The sequence below is a fragment of the Podarcis cretensis genome, assembly GCF_951804945.1.
Source record: "Podarcis cretensis genome assembly, chromosome: 16".
NCBI classification, from domain to species: Eukaryota; Metazoa; Chordata; class Lepidosauria; order Squamata; family Lacertidae; genus Podarcis; species Podarcis cretensis.
Genome location: NC_137186.1, coordinates 6509701 through 6532756, shown reverse-complemented (window position 1 = coordinate 6532756; position 23056 = coordinate 6509701). Strand labels below are relative to the sequence as shown.

The 23056-nt window shown below is 44.6% G+C and overlaps 2 long non-coding RNA genes across 2 annotated transcripts; one reads left to right on the top strand and one right to left on the bottom strand.

Annotated features, from left to right (window-relative positions):
* Positions 1-1509: 1509 nt before the first annotated feature.
* On the bottom strand, positions 1510-4719 carry LOC307205811. Its single transcript, XR_013834068.1, has 2 exons — positions 4606-4719; positions 1510-2134 (listed from the first exon to the last, which is right to left on the bottom strand). It is a non-coding gene; the product is annotated as an uncharacterized lncRNA (long non-coding RNA).
* Positions 4720-15665: 10946 nt separating this feature from the next.
* On the top strand, positions 15666-19011 carry LOC307205804. Its single transcript, XR_013834061.1, has 2 exons — positions 15666-15816; positions 18535-19011. It is a non-coding gene; the product is annotated as an uncharacterized lncRNA (long non-coding RNA).
* The last annotated feature ends 4045 nt before the right edge of the window (positions 19012-23056 follow it).

Here is a 23056-nt window from a genome sequence, read left to right as displayed (position 1 = left end):
ATTGCAACCAGTCCATTAAGTGGGTTCAAATTTCTTCAAATTTTTTTAAAAAAAATTAGCCTATTTTCCTTGTCTCCCAGTAAACCTTTGTAAGTTGCTCAATTACCTCTCTTTCCCCCCCCCCCCTTTACCAATAATGCTTCTATCAGGGATAAGCGCCATGGCATTTTTGGCTCTAACAGGTCCTTATACTTAGCCCACACTACGTATAGCAATTTTTGAACCAGGTGATTCAAAAAGCCTTTGTGGACTTTAATCTTTTCATAACTGAGGTAAGCATACCAGCCATACTGATTATCGAATCCTTCCAGATCCAGCAAGTGTTTTGTAGTGTCAACCATTCCCAGATCCAGGAGAAACAAGCGGCCTCATGATACAATTTCAGGTCTGGCAATGGGGGGGGGGGAACCACCCTCTCTTTAACGTCACTTAATAGTTGGTGCTTGATCCTGGGTTTTCCCCCCAGCCAAATAAATCTTGAGATATCCCTTTGCCAATCTCCGAAACAGCTTGCACACCTGATCACTGGAATTGCTTGGAACAAAAAGATCATTCTCGGAAGCACGTTCATCTTTATTGTGGAAATTCTTCCCCAAAAGGAGATGTTTAATATGTTCCAAATCTCCAAATTCTTTTTTTATCTCCTTCCAAGTCTTAATGTAATTATCCTGAAATAAACATGGTGCGCACACACCATTTGAATGGTAATGTCCATCATTTTTTGGAAGCCCAACCCCCTCATATATTTTATTGGAAGGAAAATCCACTAGGGCACCATGGACTCCTATGATCTACAACCCAAAGGAGAGCATTAGACATTCATCTATATATTTTCCTAATCAGCCTTTCAAACTAACTTTTCTTCTCCGGTGGTAATCAGGTTGAGTCTGATTGGCAAGGAATTAGACAATATGACTCATCTGGGTGTTTTTGGAAAAGGTGGGAGCTGGGAGGAGATTCAAAAGAACACCTCTGTCTTTGCCTGAAATAAGAACAGATGTAATATAATAGGTACACAGTGAACCTTTCACCGAAGAGATTAAATTTAGATCAGGTTTTCTTAAAAGCCACCTGCATATTCCACCGTGGAAGAAGAATATTGGAAGCTCCTTTATACTGAGACTGTAGGTCCATCATTCTAGCTGAATAATGGAAGAAGGATCCCAAGTTTAGCCAAAAGCATCTCCAATTGAAAAAAGAACACATGGGAAAGGATGGGAAACCTCTTCCTTATTTTGAGGCCCTAGAGAGATGCAGCCAGTCACAGTAGGCCATAGTGGGCAAGATTATCTAGGCGGCTTCCTATTTTGGGAGGACTCCTAAATCAGTGGCAGAGAACCTTCTTTATGAAGAAGGTCTCAGGTTCATTCCCCAACATTTCCCATAGGTTTTGTGTAAGGACTACCTGCAGAGCTTGGGAGCAGAGAGGACAATGTGGTTGAAGAGTAGGAACATTATGTGTGTATGGAGAAGTGAAGATAGGAAAAGAACACCATGACACTGAAAGGCTTGCAGGAAAGAAGTTTTTAATGCCTTTAAAGAAGTAGTCATAGCAGGAATATGAAAGACTGATGTCTCCCATGCCAGAGGAAAGTCTGGCTCATCATCTGGAAAAGACAGCAACCGTTTGCTTTGCAAGAAGATATCTTCAAGAGGTGGTGGTCATTGCGGTGTGGGATTTCAGCTCTTTTTGGAGGCATCTACTTCATCTTCTGCTGAGAACTTCCACCACCACCGCCACGACCGCAACATCCGCCGCTGCTTCCGCTGCTGCTTCCACCGCTGCTTCCACCACCGCAGCATCCTCCGCCACCGCTGCTTCCACCTTGAGAAGATCCACCTCCACGGCCACCACAACATCCTCCACCACCTCCACCTCCACCACTACCACCACTACGGCAGCATCCTCCACTCCTCTGGCTTTGTTGAGATGATCCACCACCACCTCTGCCCCCACAACAACAGCAACCGCCTCCACGGCCACCACAGCAGCCACAGCCTCCTCCTCCTCCTCCTCCGCCTCTTCCACGGCCACCACAACAGCAACCGCCTCCACGGTTGCCACCACAGCAACAGCCACCTCCTCCCTGTTGTAGTCGTTGTTGGCTCATCTTTTCTATGGCTTTGATGACTTCTGGATGGAGAGAGAGAGAGAGAGAGAAAGACCAAAGTCATTTTTTGATCTGGTTTCTCCAAGGGAGCAGCTTTTGGGGTATTCTGTAAAGCAGGTATGTGATCCCTCCAGATGTTGTTGGACTAGAACTCTCATTTTTCTTCTTCCATTAGCCATGCTGGTTGGTGATGATAGACATAAGAGTCCAATAACATCTGGGGGTCCAGAGGTTCCCTACCTTTGATAAACATCATTTCCTAGACCAGTAGGGTTGCCACGCAAGGAACATCCCAAACTATGATATTTTAGAGCCCAAACCTGAGACCCTGGGGTGGTTCCTTGTGATGTTATGGGTCCTGGAGACTGAGGTTAGTTGAAAGAGAGAAGCAAGCAGGGCAGGCCCTCCCCAAGTATCTAAGCTGTCATTTGCAGCCAGCTCTGTTGGGATGAAGCTTGCAAGTTGCATGCACAGTCTTCTTAATGAATTATTACTTTTATTATTATTGGTATTCTTAAACACCTGGAGATTCAAGCCTCCACCAGGCATTTGAAAGGAGATTTTAGGTTAGACCTGGAGGTTTGGCAACCCTATTGATCATCAATGGGAAACCTGAGGCCCTCCAGTTATTTTTGGACTCCAGCCTCCATCATTCTTTGCCTATCAGTCATGCAGGCTAGGAGTGATGGGAATCAGGGACCAACAACATCTGGAGGGCTACTCGGTCCCCCTTCTTTATTTTACACCCCTGTATATGTGTGTTTTATATATGATCCGTGATTGGTTGAGGCATGTTCTTTAAATATACTAGAATATTTCCCAAGGAAATTATTTCCCACCAGTGGTGGACATGCAACATCAGCAACCTTTGCAATCCATGCTCATACGATATTTATCCTTGCACCTTTGGGTTTAGAGGGTGCCCCAGAGAGATCTTTCCCTACAACACAGATGCCTCTGAATTGAGATGCTTTGTTCCCAAGTCAACATTGCTTTTAGGACATTTGACAGTTTTAAATTGTGTTTTCAGAATTCAAGATTGGTTCATTGTCCCTGCTCAAGTCCAGACAATCCAACGAGGCACAAAAAGAAATTTCCACCTAAATCCTGATTTTATAGCATTTATAGACAGTATTCAAGCTCTCACAAATGCTATGTCAAAAGAAAAATCCCAATACTCAGGAGTAAATTATATGCTTTGTATATCAAAGCCCCACTCAGTTCAGTAATTAGCATCTCCATCATAGATTTGCCACTGATACAAACTCCTAGACAGCCACGACTAGTCAAATGAGGAACAGCTACTGTAGGTGAGAAGGATCAACAGTTTGACTAAGAGGGGGAATGGCCCCATAGCTCTGTGGGTAGCACAATTGCTTTGCATGCAGAAGAAGGCCACAGGTTCAATCAGACAGGGCTGGGTCTGCAGAGCCACTATCAGTCAAGGTAGACAACATTGAATAATCTGTAGCCTATGGTCTGGTTCCATACAAGGCAACTTTGTATGTTCCTTTCTATGGAGGAGGACTGTGGCTCAGAAGTAGAGCATTGGCTTTGCATGCGGAAGATCCCAGGTTCAATCCCTGGATCCTCTGGGAAGGGTTGAACTTAACAATCTAATCAAGATAAAGGCCATTCAAAGTTTCAGCACATCACTAGGAATTCCATCAGGTTCTAGAAAGGGGAGAGATGGGTCTGCAGGGCCTCTTCCCCTTCCTTGCTAAAGGACAAGTTTCATCAAGCTCGTCCCACCACTATTTTTTACAGCAGCCATTTCATCAGGGTGGAATACAATGCCCATCTCCCTTTACCTTTGGTCCGGCTGGCTGTGGATTATGAAAGTTGGGAGCCCAAGTATATAAGTCCTAAAGTTGTTAATGAGTTTGTAAGTTATCACAAGCATCTTGAATTTGATTTGGTAAAATATTTTCATGAAAACAAGACAAGACAAGACAAAAGAGCCTACGGGATTCTGACAAATACTCATCAGGGCCAACATCCTGTTCTTATGGGAAGCCCATAAGCTTCTCCTGAGCACAGCAGTCTGTTCATTTATAATTTCCAGTAACTGATGCTCAGAGGTGCAATGCTCCAAACATAGCCACCACAGCCATTGATACCCTCATTCTCCATGAATTTGCCTGATCCTATAAGAATGTCAGGAGAGCCTGCTGCATCATGCCAAAGGAAGCCCATCTTGTCCAGCATCCTGTTCTCTTAGTGGCCAACCAGAGGCCTCAATGGGAAGCCTGAAATCAGGGCCCAAGTGCAACGGCACTTCTCCTCACTTGCGCTTCCCAGTAACTGCTATTCAGGGGCATACAGCCCTCACCAGTGGAGGTAGAACATAGCCATCATGACTAGCAGTCATTGACCTCTCTGGTTGCAAATCTGCAAAGCGATTGGTCCTACACAATTAGATTTGGCAGAAGGCTCCCTTGAAGAATGACAGATCCATTGACAGTCCAGAGAAAAGCGAGGTCCTCATACTTACCCGGTCAATCACTGAGAAGACGTTGTTGTCAAGTCAAGTGTTGTCGAGCGAATGAGGAACCCTCGGAACAAAAGAGCTTTTTATACCATCTCTAGACATTCCATTTCAGAAACCAGTGGCATTCTGGAAGAGCTTTTGGCGCACCCTTGACCTCAGATTTCCTTAACTCCCCACCATCTTGCATTAATGAGTTTTGACTCATCCCTACATCAGATTCCTATCTTCCGTTACACTCGAGCATGTTATTCACCTGTGACTGTGGGTTCCTTCTGTCAGGATGAGTTGTTGTTTGAACCTAGAACCTTTGGCAGGAAAGGAAGATGCTTGCCACTGGGCCTTGGTCCCAATATAGAACATACGGAATTCTCTTACGCCAATCAGTCTGCATTTTTTCAGACTGATGCTGCAGATTTTACCTGTGCATGCAGAGTTGATGCTCTGCCACTGAGCCACCTTTATATTACTGCTCTGCCCGAAAGCTATGGTGCTTTGCCTAAAAATCAAGTGAGATTTCAGTCCTGGTGTTCTTGAATAGAAAGCAGGTTTACAGAGGAGGATATTTGCTATGGAGTCAGACCATTGGTACATCTATCACAGTGTTCAACGCACTGAATGGGCATTGAGTCTTTGGGGCTGTTGTCCAATTGTAATCATTTACCATTAGTTGCTCAGATATTTTTATATTACTCTGCTACCTTGCGGTTATGCTCATTTGTGAGAAAAGCTTCGGAAGTGAACCCTAAGGAAAAAGCCATTACTGCTACCTTACGGGTTATCATCAGGAGAAGAAAACCTACACAAATACAGAGTGAAGTCCTTAAGAAGGTTAGGCAGTGTCTTCCTTGCCTCCTTCCAGCAACTCCTGCAGCCAAACAGGGGCCACATGTATTTCTCCTTTTTTTCCCCTTTGGATCACATCAGCAAGGCAGAGAGGGGGTTCTTATCATCTGGGCAGCCCAGGAGCTCCATGCATATGACCCAGGCATGCGCCCCAGAGATGACTCTTTGGTGTTGCTAAAGTAGCAAAAACAACATAGGAGGCAGCAGTTGTGAATCAGTGGTCTCTTCAGCCACAACACGCGCATTGATGAGCCTTTTCCCACTGCATCCTCATTTTCTCAGGATTTGGCTTTCTTTTCAGGTCACCTTCATCTGCCCAAAGATGTCTACTCAGAAAAAAGACTGCAAGACTTTATTTTTAAACCTAATGCAAAGTCATCAGCAGTTTAATTTTTCCTTAAAATATGCACTTGTTGTAGCAGGCAGATGACTCACCCTTTGAATGACATTTGCTTATCCGTTGTTGACTTATTTGTATTTATATCTCACCACCTGCCCTGGGGCAGCTTATGCGATGGTCATAATAACTGTGTCAAGTAAAATCAGTGAAGGAGATCAGTTGCAAGACCAGAACAAAACAGAGGATTGCCCCAATATCCAACCAGTTGTGATTATTGCTATGAGGTAGGCAAAACCACCAGGTCACAGCCAACATGTGCACATTTTAAGCAGATGTAGGGCACAAATGGCCTCCAGATGTTACTGGACTACAGTACCCATCATACTTGATCACTGAGCATCTGTGCTGGGACTCATTGCAGTTGGAGTTTAGCAACATCTGGATGGTCATGGGCTCCCAATTCCTTCACACCCATCTGTGTTCATTTAATATGTGATCCCCAATTGGTTGCAATATGTTTCTAGGACACAGGCAGAAAACTGGGAACCTTCAAAATATTGATGGACTACAAATCCCATCATTTCTGACTGTTTCCCATACTGGGTGGGGGCTGATGGGAAAGCTGGTTGAAGAACCTCTGGAGGCCCACCATAACATTCTTCACAAAACAGGATGGGATAGACAAAATTATACCAGCAAGACTGAAATAGAAGGGATTTAGCTGCTTAATCCATCTTCACCTGGTGGCCTTCCTTGAGGGAATTCTGGAAAGGGGGAATCATCTCTCCTTTGCAGAGGGGGGTCAGAACGTGATATTGAACTAGGCAGGGCACTGGTCTGATTCAGCTCGGCTCTTTGATTGTTCTGATTCCATATGATGGGGAATTTGAGAATTGGTTAGGGGAATGCCCTGATTTCTCCTAGCCCAGCTTCCTAGATGATTTCCACCACTTTCCTGTAGATTACCATGGAAAATGAGCTGAAACAAATCAAAGCACTGGATGGGTTTCATTCACTAAGGAAGGGAGGAAGACCTACTGAATGCAGCATATGAATGAAGCTATCCCATGGTTCACCTGTATATTTCCACCCAGATTATTTTTCTATCTCACATCCACCACCTCCTGCCGATTACAAGAAGAGTAGTCACATCCTAAGCAATTATCATGCCCACACACTCCTCTGCAGGATGCCAACTTCAAACATTGCTTATAAAAGTCCTGTTGGTTTAGGTGTCAATTCATCAGCAGAACCCTTGGTGAGGCACCCAACTTGAGCGACCATTGGTTATGCAATGTAAGGTTAAGGTGAAGCTTCCAGCCATAAGACACATCCAGTAGTCACAAGAACATGATATGGTGACAAGCCTGTTGAATGTCAGGCAAGGAAAAGGAATGTAGTTCAGTGCTACAGCACCTGTATTACATTATGAAGCTCGCTAGTTCACTCCCTGGCACCTTGTGGCACCTCCAAGTAGATCAGGGAGATGCTCTCTGAACCACTGGAGATCCACTGCCAATCAAGATAGACCAAGCTGAGGCTGATGGACCAAGGGTTTGACATACTTAGTGTCAGGGACTGGCAGGACTCTGAGAACTGTGCACCACGGAAGGGGAGATGGAATCTGACCCTGGAGAGAAGTCCTGTGCTTTGTGGGGAACTGTGCTGGTCAGGAGGCAAGAAGGGAGCTTCAGAGTTTGAAGGTGGAGTTCAGGATGGGTTGGAACAAGAGAAGCAGTAGATGCTTTTGTCTTGAAGCTGCCACAAGACTCAGCTTCTTTTTCCTAGCTTTTGGAAGGTGTTTTGAGCCAATGGATTCATTCACTAGCTGAAGATGTTGGACTGGGTGGGCCAATGGCCTGATCTGTAATAGCTCTTCTTACGTTCTTATAAGTGAAGGTGAGAACTCTTTCTCCTTCATGCCCTGCCCATGGGCTCCTGGGAGGTGTTTTGATCCAGTGGATGCATCCACTCGCAGAAGATCTGGGTGTGATTTTATTGCCAAGTCCACCTTTCACCTATATTCATGTAAACACACACAGAGAGAGGGGGGGGGCGGGGAGAGAGAGAGAGAGAGAAATCGGGCAGGTGCCTTCAGTGGCAGAATGTGTTGAAACACCACCCGGGGGCAGGGGGTGGGGCATGACTCAAAGGGGGGTGGAGGCAGAGGGAACCGTCTATGGCTCACTTCACATTCTCCCTCATACTCAGCCTCTCCTCCCCCATCAGGCTTGAACTGGGAGCTGGAGGGGCTGGAGCTGGAGCTGCATGGAGAGGGGCAGCAGCTCTCTGCCTCCAACTCTCCGCTTTGCCCCTGGGCCAAATGTGACCCAGAAGTGGAGCTGCACGGAAGAAAGCTGCCTCAGCAGCCCCAGCACCAGGCTCTGATGGGAGCCTGTTGTGGGGGGCCTGGTTGTGCCCCCTCCAGAAAATGCACCTGGGGAGATGCTCCTTCCAGTCCCCGTGTTATGCCACTAGGTGCTGTCCCTGTAGTCTTCAGCAAATGTTTAAAAAAGTTTAAACAAGTCTATCCAGATGTTTGGAAAGGTTGGTGAGAGTTTTAATCGGCTTTTAGTTGTTATTTTAACTCTTCAAAAGTCTTAAATTATTGTTATTAATTCTTCTCGCTGGTAATTTTATTCTTCTTTTTTTTTTGTAAACTGCTTTCAGGGTGTTTTCTTTTTTACAATCCAGCAGTGTATAAATTTTATGATACAGGTGTCATGAACACTTCTGACCAAGGTATAAGCGCTCTGGAGGAGTCAGAAAGCAGCAAACAAGAGAAAGGCTCGCATTCTTCCCAGACAGCTGTAAACGGTAGTTTATCAACTCCCCCTCACTGTGAGAATGACAGGAATGCAGAGAGTGTGCTAGACAGCAACCGACTCTTTCAAATGACACCGGCAATGTCTTTTTTTAAAAAAAATAATTTTTATTAACTGGCCAATCACATCAAATTAAATCACATCACATAAATTCCAAATTACAAAGCCAAATTTTTAAATTTTGTTGGGGGAACCCATACTTCAAGATCCAAAGGGGGATTCAAATCATCTTCTTATTACTGCGTTAATGTCCAAATCAGTCCCAATCAGTCCAGACAAAGTTCATAATTCTATCCAGTCTTATCTTGGTGTTTCCACATCATATCTTGTTCATATAATTTCTCTTTTTCTTTTACGATCTCTTCTGTTAGTCTCCTTAAGCCGATAAGCAAATATAATAATCCTGTGTGAATTTCCCGTTCTTCCAATCTAAGTCCAGATGGTTTCCATATATCTCCTTCGTAGATGACATCACTCTTTCCATCATTTCCATCCGGCATTTGTCACTCTTAAGTCCCACTAAGGAGTTAATCCACGATATGTAAACAGCTCTATTTCTCTCTTTCTCCTCCCAGACTCAAGAGCTCCAACAATGCCTCCTAAAATGGCGACGGCATTTTTAACTGTGTCATTCCAAAACTCTTAACTTTCCAGCTTCGTCTTGAAACATTGCTTTGGTTCGAAAGTTTATCTCCACACAGCCTTAAATCCACAGCTTAAGTCCTTAAAACGACATTTCTGACTCGTTAGGGGAGGGGATTCTTGTTTAATCACATAAGAAAAGAGGAAAGTTTTTTTTTCCCTCCCCCCTCAGTCATTTGCCGTACCATATCTTGACGTATCTTCTCATATTTTATTCTTGTCTTGTTATCAGAGATCTCTTCTGTCAGCAGTCTTTACTCCCCCTCCTTCCTTGAAGTATGTGCAATTCTGCTCGTCCAAATTGTTTCTTTTGAAGATTCTTGCAACTAGAGGCGCGGATCAGAGACGGCGTCCAGGAGTGCCGGAATCCCACAGGAGGGCTTTGTGCCTAGTGCCCCCACCCCTTCAAATTCGGGGGTGGTATAGGGCACAGCAGGCAAGGGCCGTCCCCCCCCCATAATCCTGGGGGGGTTAAGGAGGCTAATTACCCCCATCATAGCCTCCAAATTACCTTGTGTGGGTCGGAGAGATGTTATTGTCAGCCATCTTCCGATGTGCCACCTAGTGGCCCCCGACACAGGCAATGTCAGAAGGCAGGAGGGAAAGCATTTTGACACTGGAAGGGAAGTTAATTCATCCAAGGAGCAGATGTATAAGAAAGGTCTTAGATAGAAAACAAAGCCAGAAACGGAAAGGGCATAGGTTCTGGATATTCTGCCATACCCGGAATCACTTCCCAGAAGGGTCAACTGATTCATAAGTCACAGGCGTGAGGATGGGCATCTGAGGCTGAGTGTTTGTATTGCAATAAATCTTCAAGCTAATTACGACTTGCATGCTGTGTTAACAAGATGGCAGCCTGGCTCTTTACAATAAATAAACTAGATTCCTATAGTTTAAGGCTACCAATGGCTTCTAGTCCTGATGGTTATATTCCCTCTAAGGTAAGAGGTCAGCATATGTCTGCATTCCACTTCCTAGAGATTGCAAGTCAGGGAAAGTGCTGTTAAACCTGCAACTTGTTCTGGACTTCCTATCAGCAGCTGGTTCGGCAATGAGAGAACTTGATGCTGGACAGGACAGGTTATTGGCCTAATCCATAATAGCTCTTCCAATGTCCTTCTGAGTAAAGGGTAAGGGAGGACTCTTTCCTTCATGTCCTGCCCATGGGCTCCTGGAGTAATCTGACCGGCCACAGTAAGAGCAAGATTCTAGACTGACCTTTGGTCTGATCCAGAAGGATTCCTCTGATAGGTTTTGCATTCAGATCCCTGACACTGCCTATGCTCTCCAAAGCCTCCATCATAAAGAAGTCTCTTTATTTTCCCCAGATTGCTCTCTGGTGCAATCTGAACTACCTTGCCCTGGAGGCTCCTTCACCAGCCCAGCCCAGAATCCAGGCAGAAACATATAGGGTTCATTGGCAAACTAGCATTGTTCATTTGATGACTGTACAGTAGTGGGTGGAAAAACTCGTGATATGCCAAGTAAATCTACATGTGCAGGAAAGGGGACAGGTAGACCACAGTGGTGGGGGAGCTCTTACCCAGCTGCATTCAGACTTTGGGTGCAGTGCCAGCAACTCCCAGCTGGTTGCCCAGGAACATACAAAGACAAGGGAATGTTTCTTGCCATCCTATTTTTATTCAGTATTTACAGAGGCTATAGAACCCAGCCTCTTGGATAATGGAGGGAATCTCCATCCCTCGTCTCTCTCACTTCCTCAGTCGTCACTTCTACAGGTTCTGCTACATGCCCTCTGTCTTTGAGCTCTTTGCTCTCCTACTTTCGAGACACACCAGGTTCTGGGAGAGGGGGGTCTGGAATGCTTTATAAAGACATTGTGTCCATCAGTTGTTGCCCTCCTGGTGGTTCCTCTTCCTCCTCCTCCTCCTCTCCCAGTACTTCCCAACTTTTCTCCTCATCTGCCTCTGAGCTGTGAACCTCTGTCAAACCCCTGTTGTGAATCTAAATTGTCTTCCTCTTCTCTGGAAGGGTCAGGCTGGGGAGGTGGTCTCCTCGAGAGGCAGTCTTCGCCATTCCTTCTCTACCCAGTCCCTGACATGCAGTTAGGCAATCTTTAACTCTGGACCTAGTGGTTGTATTGGGTACTCCTCTCTTGAACACGTAATGAGTGGCAGGGACTGACAAGGAATGAGATCTTGGGGTCTCCTAGGAAGAAAAGTTGCAGCGTTTGAGACTTCTTTGTTTAAAGAAAAGAAATAATAGAAATTTTAAAAAATAAATGCACGGCATAAAGAAAGTGGATAGGGAAAAGCTCTTCTCCCTCTCTCAAAACACTAGAACTCACAGACATCCAACAAAGCTGAACGCTGGAAGATTCAGGGCAAATTAAAGAAAATGTGTAGAGATAAACTCATTCCCAAAGCTAGCAGTGTTGAACACCGACTTGGATGGTTTAGAAAGAGGTTTGGATAAATTCATGGAGGATTAGACTATCCATGGTTATTAGCTCTGCCTCGGATGTAAAGTTTCTGAATACCAGTTGCTGAAAACTACAGGTGGAGAGACTTGCTGTTTTGCTTGAATCCCGCTTACGTCTTGATGACTCCTATAGATGGTCTGCTTGAAGCATAGCTAAAGATGTCCCCTTCCTCCACCATGGGCACTTCACCATTCATACCCCAATTCCTGCCTTTTGACCCTTCCCTTTTCCCCTTTCATGGTGTGTAGAAACTAGGACTGTTCCCACAGAATTCCATCAGACTCATGGCACCAATCTAGGGGCCCCCAGTCAGCTTGCCTTGCCATGAGGAAATTCAGGAATCGCCCCACACCACCTGAATTTGTTCAGTGGTGAGGCTAATGTTTATCTTATTTGTATTAAATTAAACATTGGTTTGATTTAATTAAACATAGGTCCAGGAGGGGGCCAGAGGAAGAAACAGTGCATCTCCTCCCCACTGCTCTACATAAACCCCAAAATGTATTTTTCATTGCTTGACATTTTCCATAATCAGGCTGAGATAGAATTTGGCATTATTTTGCTTCATCCTTAGATCTCCTGCCTGTCCCAATCACCAAACATGTGAATATGTTTCTCTCTTTCTCTCTTCCAGACAAAACACTATCTTTAAATGCTCTAATTTAAGCCCAATATGGGTGGCGCTGTGGGTTAAACCACAGAGCCTAGGACTTGCTGATCAGAAGGATGGCGGTTCAAGTCCCCACGTCGGAGTGTGCTCCCGTTGCTCAGTCCCTGCTCCTGCCAACCTAGCAGTTCAAAAGCACGTTAAAGTGAAAGTAGATAAATAGGTACCGCTCTGGCGGGAAGGTAAACAGCTTCTGTGTGCTGCTCTGGTTCACCAGAAGTGGCTTAGTCATGCTGGCCACATGACCTGGAAGCTGTATGCTGGCTCCCTCGGCAATAAAGCGAGATGAGTGTCGCAACCCCAGAGTCGATCACGACTGGACCTAATGGTCAGGGGTCCCTTTACCTTTACCTTTTATGCCTCAGCCCTAATCCGAAGAGTTACCTAAGCACTTCAAGAGAGCTCCCCTGTTCTTACCTACCAATATCAGGTTCTACTTTCTTGTTCCGTTCTCCTCTGACCTTTAAAACATATGTTAATTGCCCAAAATATACATTTTCATGGAACTAGGAGGCCAAACAAATGGATTCCAATTGGCACTTCTTTTGGGAAGGGTAACAACAGAAGTCCCCCCCGAAACAAAATAATTTATTATTTATGCCACAATTGCAGCTAGAGTCTTATTGGCACAAAGGTGGAGAACGAGTATGGTACCCACCAAGGAACAGTAGCCGTTTAAAATGCTTAATATGCTGAATTGGCAGGTATAACGGAGAGGATAAGAGAAAAGGGTGATAAAGAATATAAGGAGGATTGGAAAATGTTTATTGAAATTTTTAAGAACCAGTATAAACAAGTAAATAACCTAGCGGGTCTTCAGTAAATCCAGCAGAATAGATATTAACAGAATTTAACAGAGGGAGAAATTTGAAGATTAAAAATTTGGAATATGTGATTTAAAAGAAAAAGAAAAAAAACAAGAAAAGGGTGGAAGGGAAGTATAGTTGTATGTTGAGATTCATATGAAAGTTGTGCAACTGGGGGGTGGAGGGAAGGGGATGTGTGTTTTTCTTTTCTGTCTCTGTCTCAAAAATGCAATTTAAAAAATGGATTCCAATTGCCATATCCCCAGTTGCCACACTAGACTCACCTCCCCACACCTCCATGTCAGGTGTGGGACAGGTGGAGATTGGCTTTGGGGCTTGCTGCAAGTGCAAGTATTGCATTGAAGTCAGAGAAGGAAAAGATCTTCTAAAGACCTGGCTCAAGTTGCACCCACGAAGGATTTCGGTTTGCTTTCTTTTGGATCACCTGGTTTCACTGTGACATCGATTGATTGGCATGTGGGAGATGTATAAAGCCCTATACAGTTCCCGTAAGGAAGCCCCTTTTCTTCTCAATAGATGTGAAGAACATGATTGCATAAGAAGAGGCTGCTGGATCCAGGGGCGTAGCAAGGGGGGGTGCGGTAGGGGCAGCCGCCCCGGGTGTCCCCACTGAGAGGGTTGACAAAATGGCGGGCAGCACTCACCACGGGGCCTGCAGCGCGCTTGAGCCACACGTCGTGGCGCCTACAGACTCCATGCTGTCCACCCACTGCCTTCTCCCCCAGCTGTAGGGAGGCTGAGGCCCCGCAGTGTACCCCTTTCTTATGGGTGCCACACTTCCCGTCCCTATGGGAGGTTCTTCCAGCCCCTATGGGCAATTCGCCCCAGGTGCCTGAGAGGCTTCCTCCACCGCTGGCTGGATCAGGCCAATGGCTCATGTAGTCCAGAATCCTTTTTTCCACAGTGGCCACCTAGATGCCCCACCTAGATGTTATGGGAGGCCCATAACAGGATCTGAGCACAAGCTCACTCTCCACTCCTGTGGTTTCCAGGAACTGGTAGTTAGAAGCATTGCCATAGCCATCATGGCTAATAATAATAATAATAATTTATTATTTATATCCCACCCATCTGGCAGGGTTGCCCCAGCCACTCTGGGGGGCTTCCGACACACATAAAAATCAAACATCAAACATTAATAGTAACAATCTGATCCAATATAAAAAATCACAATAACTTTTAAATAAACAATTTATATCAAATAAAGCAATATTCAAAAGTCCATTAGAATCCAGTGGTAAACAGTGAAATTAAATATTAGCAAATCATAATTCAACTTATCAATTACGATAAATAATTACTAATCTATAATCAATAAAAACAACAGCAAATCACAATGCATAAAAACATACAAAGCCATGTGCAGTAGCTATTGATAGCCCTCTCCTCCATGAATTAGTCTAATCCTTTTTGGGCAAGTTGGTTGGCCATCACTGCCTCCTGTGGGAGGGAGTTCCATAGTTTAACTGCATGAAGCACTTCCTTTAATCTGTCCTGGCTCTTCTAACATTCAGTTTCATTGTATGTCCATGAAATCTAGCATCATGAGAGAAGAAGAAAAACTTTCCCCTATACACTCTCTCCATGCTGTGTATAATTTTATAAAATTCTATCATATTCCCTCTTACCCACCTGTTCTCTAAACTAAAAAGTCCCAGACATCGCAAGCTTTCTTCATAGCAGAAACAACAACAACAAGCTACCAGCTAAGGTGGCTATGCTCTGCCTCCACTGTTGAAAGCAGTACAGTGGTACCTTAGTTTTGGAACGTAATCCCTTCTGGAAGACCGATCGTCTTCCAAAATGTTCAAAAACTGAAGCATTTACTTTCCGGAAGCATTTACTTACAGAAAACTCAACACAGAAGCCGCGTGGTACGTTTGACTTCTGAAAAGCTTTCGAAAACCGAAGCAGTTACTTCTGGGTTTTTGGCATTCAAAAACTGAAACGTTTGACTTCTGAGACGTTCAAAAACTGAGGTACCACTGTAATGCTTTTGGATTCCAGTTGCTGGAAAGCACAGGAGAGGAAACTGCGCTTCTGTTCAGGTCCTGCTTGCAGTTTTCCCACTGAGGCACCTGGGAGGCCACTATAAGAACAAGAATTGGGCTAGGTGGGCCATTGACTTGAGCCAGTCTCCTTATGTTCTTATTGGAATTCTGTTTCCAAGCTCTGTCCTAGATCCCTGAAGATATATCCTCCCCAAAGCTCAACTATATTTTCCCCTTACTACGTTGCAAGGGTAATTTGTCATCCCTTCCCAAAGTGCTGGAATTTATGATTTCAGAGGAACAGATGTGAAAGGCTTCGGGACATGTGCAAACTGCTCATTAAGCTGTCAATTACATTGTTATAGAGTGGCATGAAGAATTCACCAAGAGAAACCCACACGTTATTCAGTAACTGGAGATAACCATCTCTCGTCAGTCAGCACAATTAATGCAAATCGTTGTGTCACTAAGGCCAGGCATTGGATGCCGCGAGAGCCAATGGGCCTTCTCAGAACTCATCACCATTTCTGAAAGAGGGCATTGGGAGATGCTATAAAAGGTCCTTTATCTCAAGCTCTTCTCATTCGCTCAACGACACCTGACTTGACCAACGCTTGACTCGGTGATCGATAGGTGAGTAGGAGGACGTCCTAGCTATTAATGGGTCTATCAGATGCAGGGAGAAGCGTTCTTAGAAGTTCAAAACCCTGGAGGATGCTGTGGATTTTTCAGTGGCTAAAGGAAGTCCTTCTTCACACAGTGCATAGTTAAACTATGGAATTAGATATTATTTTTTATTATTATTATTAGGGACACGGGTGGCGCTGTGGGTTAAACCACAGAGCCTAGGACTTGACAATCAGAAGGTCGGCAGTTCGAATCCCCGCAAGGCTCCCGTTGCTCGGTCCCTACTCCTGCCAGCCTAGCAGTTCAAAAGCACGTCAAAGTGCAAGTAGATAAATAGGTACCGCTCCGGCGGGAAGGTAAACAGCTTTTCCATGTGCTGCTCTGGTTTGCCAGAAGTGGCTTAGTCATGCTGGCCACATGACCTGGAAGCTGTACGCTGGCTCCCTCGGCCAATAAAGCGAGATGAGCGCTGCAACCCCAGAGTCGGTCACGACTGGACCTAACGGTCAGGGGTACCTTTACCTTTACCTTTACCTTTACCTTTACCTTTACATTATTATTATTATTATTATTATTATTATTATTATTATTTATATACTGCCTTTCATCCGAAGATCTCACAACATAAAAATACAGGATAAAAGCACAAGAAGTCGTGGTGGTCACCAACTTGGATGACTTTAAAAGGGGATTAGATAAACTCATGGAGGAAAAGGCTATCAGTGCCTACTAGCCACAATAATGATGTTCTCCTTCCACTCTTTGAGGCAGTATACTTCTGAATATCGTGGGACGCAGGTGGCGCTGTGGGTTAAAGCCTCAGCGCCTAGGGCTTGCCGATTGAAAGGTCAGCGGTTCGAATCCCTGCGGCGGGGTGCGCTCCCGCTGCTCGGTCCCAGCGCCTGCCAACCTAGCAGTTCGAAAGCACCTCCGGGTGCAAGTAGAGAAATAGGGACCGCTTACCAGCGGGAAGGTAAACGGCGTTTCCGTGTGCGGCTCTGGCTCACCAGAGCAGCGATGTCACGCTGGCCACGTGACCCGGAAGTGTCTCCGGACAGCGCTGGCCCCCGGCCTCTTAAGTGAGATGGGCGCACAACCCCAGAGTCTGTCAAGACTGGCCCGTACGGGCAGGGGTACCTTTACCTTTACCTTACTTCTGAATATCACTTGCTGCAAATCACAGGTGGGGAGAGCACTCTTGTACTCAACATTTGACTGCAAGCCTCCAATGGGCATCAGGATTGCCACTATGTGAATAGTAGAACTTTTCTTATCTTCAAATCAGTGAGTGAGTGAGTGTTTAGCTCCATGCCCTGTGGTCTTCCTGCTTGAATCTGATTGGCCACCATGGGAACAGGATGCTGGACCAGATGGGTCCTTGGCCTGATCCAGCAGGTCTCCACTGCATGCGGTGCATTTGCTCCATCACGGAACAATTCTTCTAGCAGCCCAGGTAGCTGTAGCTGATCAGACCATTGGTCCATCTTGACTACTAGCAGCGGCATTCCAAGGTGTCAGGCAATGGTTTATCCCAAGTTTCCACAAACCAGAGGGCTATCAATGCTTTGAACTACAACACTCACCATTCCTGATCGTTGGCCAGGCTGACTAATGGGATTGATGGGAGCTGTAGTCCAAACATTTCCCCCAAGCTGGGGAAAAGACTGGTCTGTCCATTCAATTGGAGACTTCAAATGTGAAACCTTCTACTTGCAAAGCATGTGAGGTCCTGCCAACAGATAGTCCTTCATAAAGGACATAGAGCTATTCAGTGCTTTGATCAGATTATATATTTGCATAGATATACAGTCATACCTCGAGTTGCGTTTGCTTCACGTTGTATTTTTTCAAGTTATGAACATGGCAAACCCAGAAGTGTTTGCTTCCGAGTTTGCCACTTTGTGCATGCGCAGGAGCAATCTGTGTGCTTCGCTCATGTGCAGGAGTGCTCTATCATGTCACACACACACACAGAAGCAGCGCTCCACTTACAGATTTTTCAGGGTGCGAACGGCACCCCGGAACGGATTGCATCCGTAAGTAGAGGTACCACTGTATATGGAGGAACTTTGTGTACAGTAATTTATTTGAATTTTTAGGATATGCACATCATAGAATTGTAGAGTTAGAAGGTACACCAAGAGTCATCTTGTCCAGTCTCCTCCAATGCAGGAATAAAAACATAGAAACATCAGAACATAGGAAGCCAGGAATACAAGATGCTTCCTTCCATGGAATCAGACCATTGGACAATATAGCTCAGTATTGCCTACACTGATTGATAGTAGCTCTCCAGGGTTTTGTGCAAGCATCTCACACTGTTCTACCAGGAGATGCCAGAGATTGAAATGGGGACCTTTGGCATGTCAAGCAGATGTGCTGAGCTACAGCTCAGGTCCTGATATCTCTTAGTATATGTATTGATATAGGTTTCTCTGGGAGGTTTAGGTTGGTAGTGGCAGAGAATACCTATAAATGTTGTGTTGTTTGTAGGAAATTCCATAGCATAACATAAATTTGAATTCCTCGCAGACCTTTTTCCTCCAGTTATTCCTGGAATTCAGTTCCCATCAGCCCAAGTGACCCCGGCAAATGGTCAGAGAGCATGTTTAATTATAATCCAGCAACTTCTGGAGGGACACCAAATCCCTTCGACTTCAAAGGTCCTGCTGTCTTTGAGCCCCCAAATGATGTCAATCTCTATCTCTTTCTCTCTTCCCCAAGGGTTATCCAATCCACAGAAAAGATGAGCCAACAACAACAACAAAGAGGAAGCTGCTGCTGTTGTGGTGGTAGAGGCTGTGGGTGCTGCGGTGGCAGCCGCAGTGGTGGGGGATGTTGTGGTGGCAGCCGCAGTGTGGTTTCCTCTCAGCAGAGTCAGAGCAGCGGTGGATGTTGTGGCGGCAGTAGTGGCAGTAGCAGTGGCGGATGTTGCGGAGGCAGCAGAGGTGGTGGATGCTGTGGTGGCAGCAGTGGCGGCGGATGTTGTGGTGGACAACAAAGTCAACAGAAAGTCTTCCCCCAGAAGCTGAAGTAGATGCCTTCAAGGATAGTTGAAATACTCCATTATTATCATTACTTCTTGCATATTCCCTTTTCTTCTTGCAAACCATAATTGGCTGAAATTCCCCAATGTGAATAATGTAAATTTTCAGACTTCTTTATTGAAAACTCATTAAAAGTTTCTTGCAAACCAATAAATCTGTGTGGTTGAGTTTTTCTGCTCCTCTATCTATATGTTTATGCCCAAGATGTACTCATGGTACATTGATTCCTACCCTTTAACCATGGGCTTCATTGACAGTAGGAAGCAGTATTTTTTTAAAATACCAGTTGCATGGAGCCACTTCCAGGCTTGCCATAGGTATCTAGTTAGGCACTGTAAGATCAGAATATTGGTCTACATGCGACAGCAGGTTCTTCTCATGTTCTTATGACACTCTACCCTGGGTAACAACAGTTAAAGTTTATCTCTGGAATAAAGTTTATTCCAGAGATGAGTAGATTAATGGAATTTGCCATGATCCCAGAATCCATCAGTGACCAGACCACCAAGCTAAAGGATATAACTGTCTAACCTTAGCTCTGTCTAAGGAACTGAACTGAGTTTCTGACTCTGAGATGGATCAGGGTCCCAATAAACCTGAGATTGGCAGATGGGAGCCCACCAAATAGATCCTACAGCACCAGGACTAATACCAGGGGTCACCAATGTGGTGGCCTCCATATGCCTTGGACTACATCTCTCATCGTTCCTAACTATTGGCCATGCCAGTTGGCACTGTTGGGGGTTGTGGTCCTCAACACCTGAAGACCACTACATTGGTTATCCTTGGCCTATAGGGAACCAATAGTGTGTTGCAATACAGAATAATCTGCTCAAATACAGCTGCAACACATGGCTTATGAATATAGTAAATGTATTATTACTAGTAGTAGAATGTCATCCAAAATTTACAATTCATCAACTTCAAAATACAGTGGTACCTTGGGTTACATACGCTTCAGGTTACAGACTCCACTAACCCAGAAATATTACCTCGGGTTAAGAACTTTGCTTCAAAATGAGAACAGAAATCGCACGCCGGCGGCGCAGCAGCAGCAGGAGGCCCCATTAGCTAAAGTGGTGCTTCAGGTTAAGAACAGTTTCAGGTTAAGAACAGACCTCCAGAACAAATTAAGTTCTTAACCCGAGGTACCACTGTAATATATATATCAGTCCATAACCAAGAAGTAGTCAATGAAATGAATTGCTGGCGGGGAACACCACAAAACCTTTCAATGGATGATGTCCAAGACAGTATATCCAGATTGAATCAACTGTTTCGAAGATGAATCTTCTCCAGCAAATAGTTTCAGATAGAATATCCATACAGGTAAATGTAATACTTGTGGATCAGAGCTCACTAACCCATTCATGCCAAAGTCTTGTCTCTTTAACACTCTTGTTCTCCAACTGTGGGAGACGTTTAGGTGAGGTGAACTGGAAGGAAGAGGCTACAAAGGCCCTTGGTTCAAATCCAATTATGCTTGGAGTCTGTTGCTCACTAAAGGGAAAAAAACTTGCTTTGCCCCCTGAACTCCTCCATAAGTCCGGGGGGGGGGAGAATTAGAGCCCCCTGTCCTCCTCTAAGCCCAGTGGAAGCTGCTGCATTAGGTCAAATGGCTCACTGCCTCAACAACCTCAGTTTGTCCTCATCCAGCCTCCATCTGCCTATTGTCCTACTTATAACAAGTCCAGGGGGCGTTCACACACCCTGTGAGCATCCTCAGTCTCAGTGTTGTCCTTGCACAACTCAGACAAGAAGAGGATGACGAGAAAACTAGAATGAGTTGGCCATTGTTCTCGTTGACTCTTGCCACACCTTTGCAAATAAAATAACGTTTTCGTCTCAAATACACTTCATTAAATTGTAGCTATATTTTTAAGCTAATCGGACTGTGAGATAATTGTTTGAAACATATGTCAGTGGCTTCCTTCATTTCTAAGATCCATATGAGGAAAGACACCGCACGCAACTGTGTCATGAGTGCTCTAGACATTGCACAAAGCGTAAAATATCTATACAGCAGTCAGCACACAATGGGTGCATGAGTCCTCAAATATACTAGAAAATTACACAAATTGTAAGAAGCTTTCAACAGGCTTTGAAAATATGTTAACCCTTTTAAAATCAGTTGATGCAGCAGTCTAGGCTGAGAGGCAGTGGCTTGCCCAAGATCACCCAATGAAATTCATGGTTGAATGAGAATTTGAACCCTCTGCTCTCATGTTCTGGTCCAGCACTCTAACCACCAAACATATGAAGCAAGCAAACAGCACCCTCACCCACCATCCTTTGTTACATACACACTTGAACTGTTGATCAGAACAAAGTACATTTGTCAATTATCCAGAAATCTTATTGACTTCTCTAACACTCTCCCTCTCTCTCTCTCTCTCTCTCTCTCTCTCTCTCTATATATATATATATATATATATATATAGTCTCATTATTGTCTGTCTTGAATCCTCCGACATTCAGCTCCTTGGTGTGCCCAAATGTTGTAGAAAATTACGGTATGTCTAGACTCATTTTTCAAACTGTGCTGAATGTTATACACCTCTGTCAGGACACACAAGAGCAGTGGTTCCCAACCTTTTTTCGGCCTTGCCCCACCAAAGCATCTCTAAAATCCTGATGCCCGCCCCCCCAGTGACATATGATTATTATTATTCAAAAAGTTAACTCCTATTCACATGGAGGAAGTCTAAAAGGCTGTTAACTGTGAATGACTCATTCTCGAATTGCCCCGCTCAAAAATCAATTTGCCCCCCTGTGGGGTGTGTGCCCCACTTTGGGGACCACAGCACTAGAGTGTGTTGTTTTAATGGGTGAAACATAATTTTTGCAAATTTCTTCAGTGAGCTTCCTTAAGATATATTTACTAATAATCTCCTATTATTTTCATGATTAGACAACCTTTAGCTTGGTAAATCTACATTTGATTAAAAACCACAAAAACTGCTATTGGAAAACCCAATCATTTTAATTTTACCTTTTGAAAATGTCAGGCAATGCTATAAAAAAATTAGTTTCTATGCATAAAATGTATCCTACTAAGCATACAACCTTACATTGTAATCATAAAACATTAGAAAGTAATGACATCAGTTAATAAGAAGTTTAAACAAGAAAATTAATCAAGCCTTGCTTTGCTTCATTTTTGTACATCGATGTGATGTAGTCCTCATCTTTCGCATGTGTGTTCACCCTGCTTGCTGCTTCTGTGACTTGTTTCACAAACCTCTCTGTAGACTAAGAGTGACAGAGCCATTGTGGAACTTGCATGGGGTTGTCAGTAGACTGCTGTTTTTCTGCTGTAGTAAGTTTGCATGTTAAAGGAGGTCCATATACTCTTTCAGACCGATCTATCTACTACACCAGGAACGAAGCACTGAGGTTGATGAGAAGTCTCTTCCTCAGACATACAGAAAGATCTCCCAGAATGTCATCATCTCTGTCCCTTAAGTCAACGATCTTTCAGACATCAGCTCTCCTTTCCTCACTGTCATCTGAGCGACAAGAGTGTCTGGATTATAATTTCACTGAATGCACAGAATTCCAGACCCTCCTAGTGTCCCTATTTTCCAGTGACAGTCCTGGAAAAGCTGTCCAAGAAGTTTTCTTGTCTGTATGGTCTTTGTGATCCAATACCTGTACGCTTGATCAATAGACTCATCCTTTATAACATTGTCACTAAGGAAATAAAGATGCTCTCTAACTGATAGTTGGGGAATGAAGGATCAGTTTTAAGTTCTGCAGTGGTGTCTAGCATCTTGTCAATGTGACCTGACCATTTGCTGTTAGGCAAAGTCTTCCCGTTAACTGATGTGATCAAGTGTCACAGGAATAACGTGTTCATCTGGAGGACTGACAACCAGATTCTCTACCATTACGTTACATCCTCCAATATCTATATGAGGTTTTCATGAAATTTAGGTGAAAGGTGGACTTGGCAATAGTGGATGAATCCACTGGATCAAAACACCTCCCACAAGCTATGTGCAAAGAAGCTGAGTCTTGTGGCAGCTTCAAGACAAAACCACCTACTGCTTCCTCCTCTTGTTCCAACCCATCCTGCACTCCACCCTCCAGCTCTGAAGCTCCCCCTGCTTCTGACTCTGGCCTCCTGACCAGCACAGTTCCCCACAAAACTCAGGACTCCTCTCCTGGGTTAGATTCCATCTCCCCTTCCATGGTGC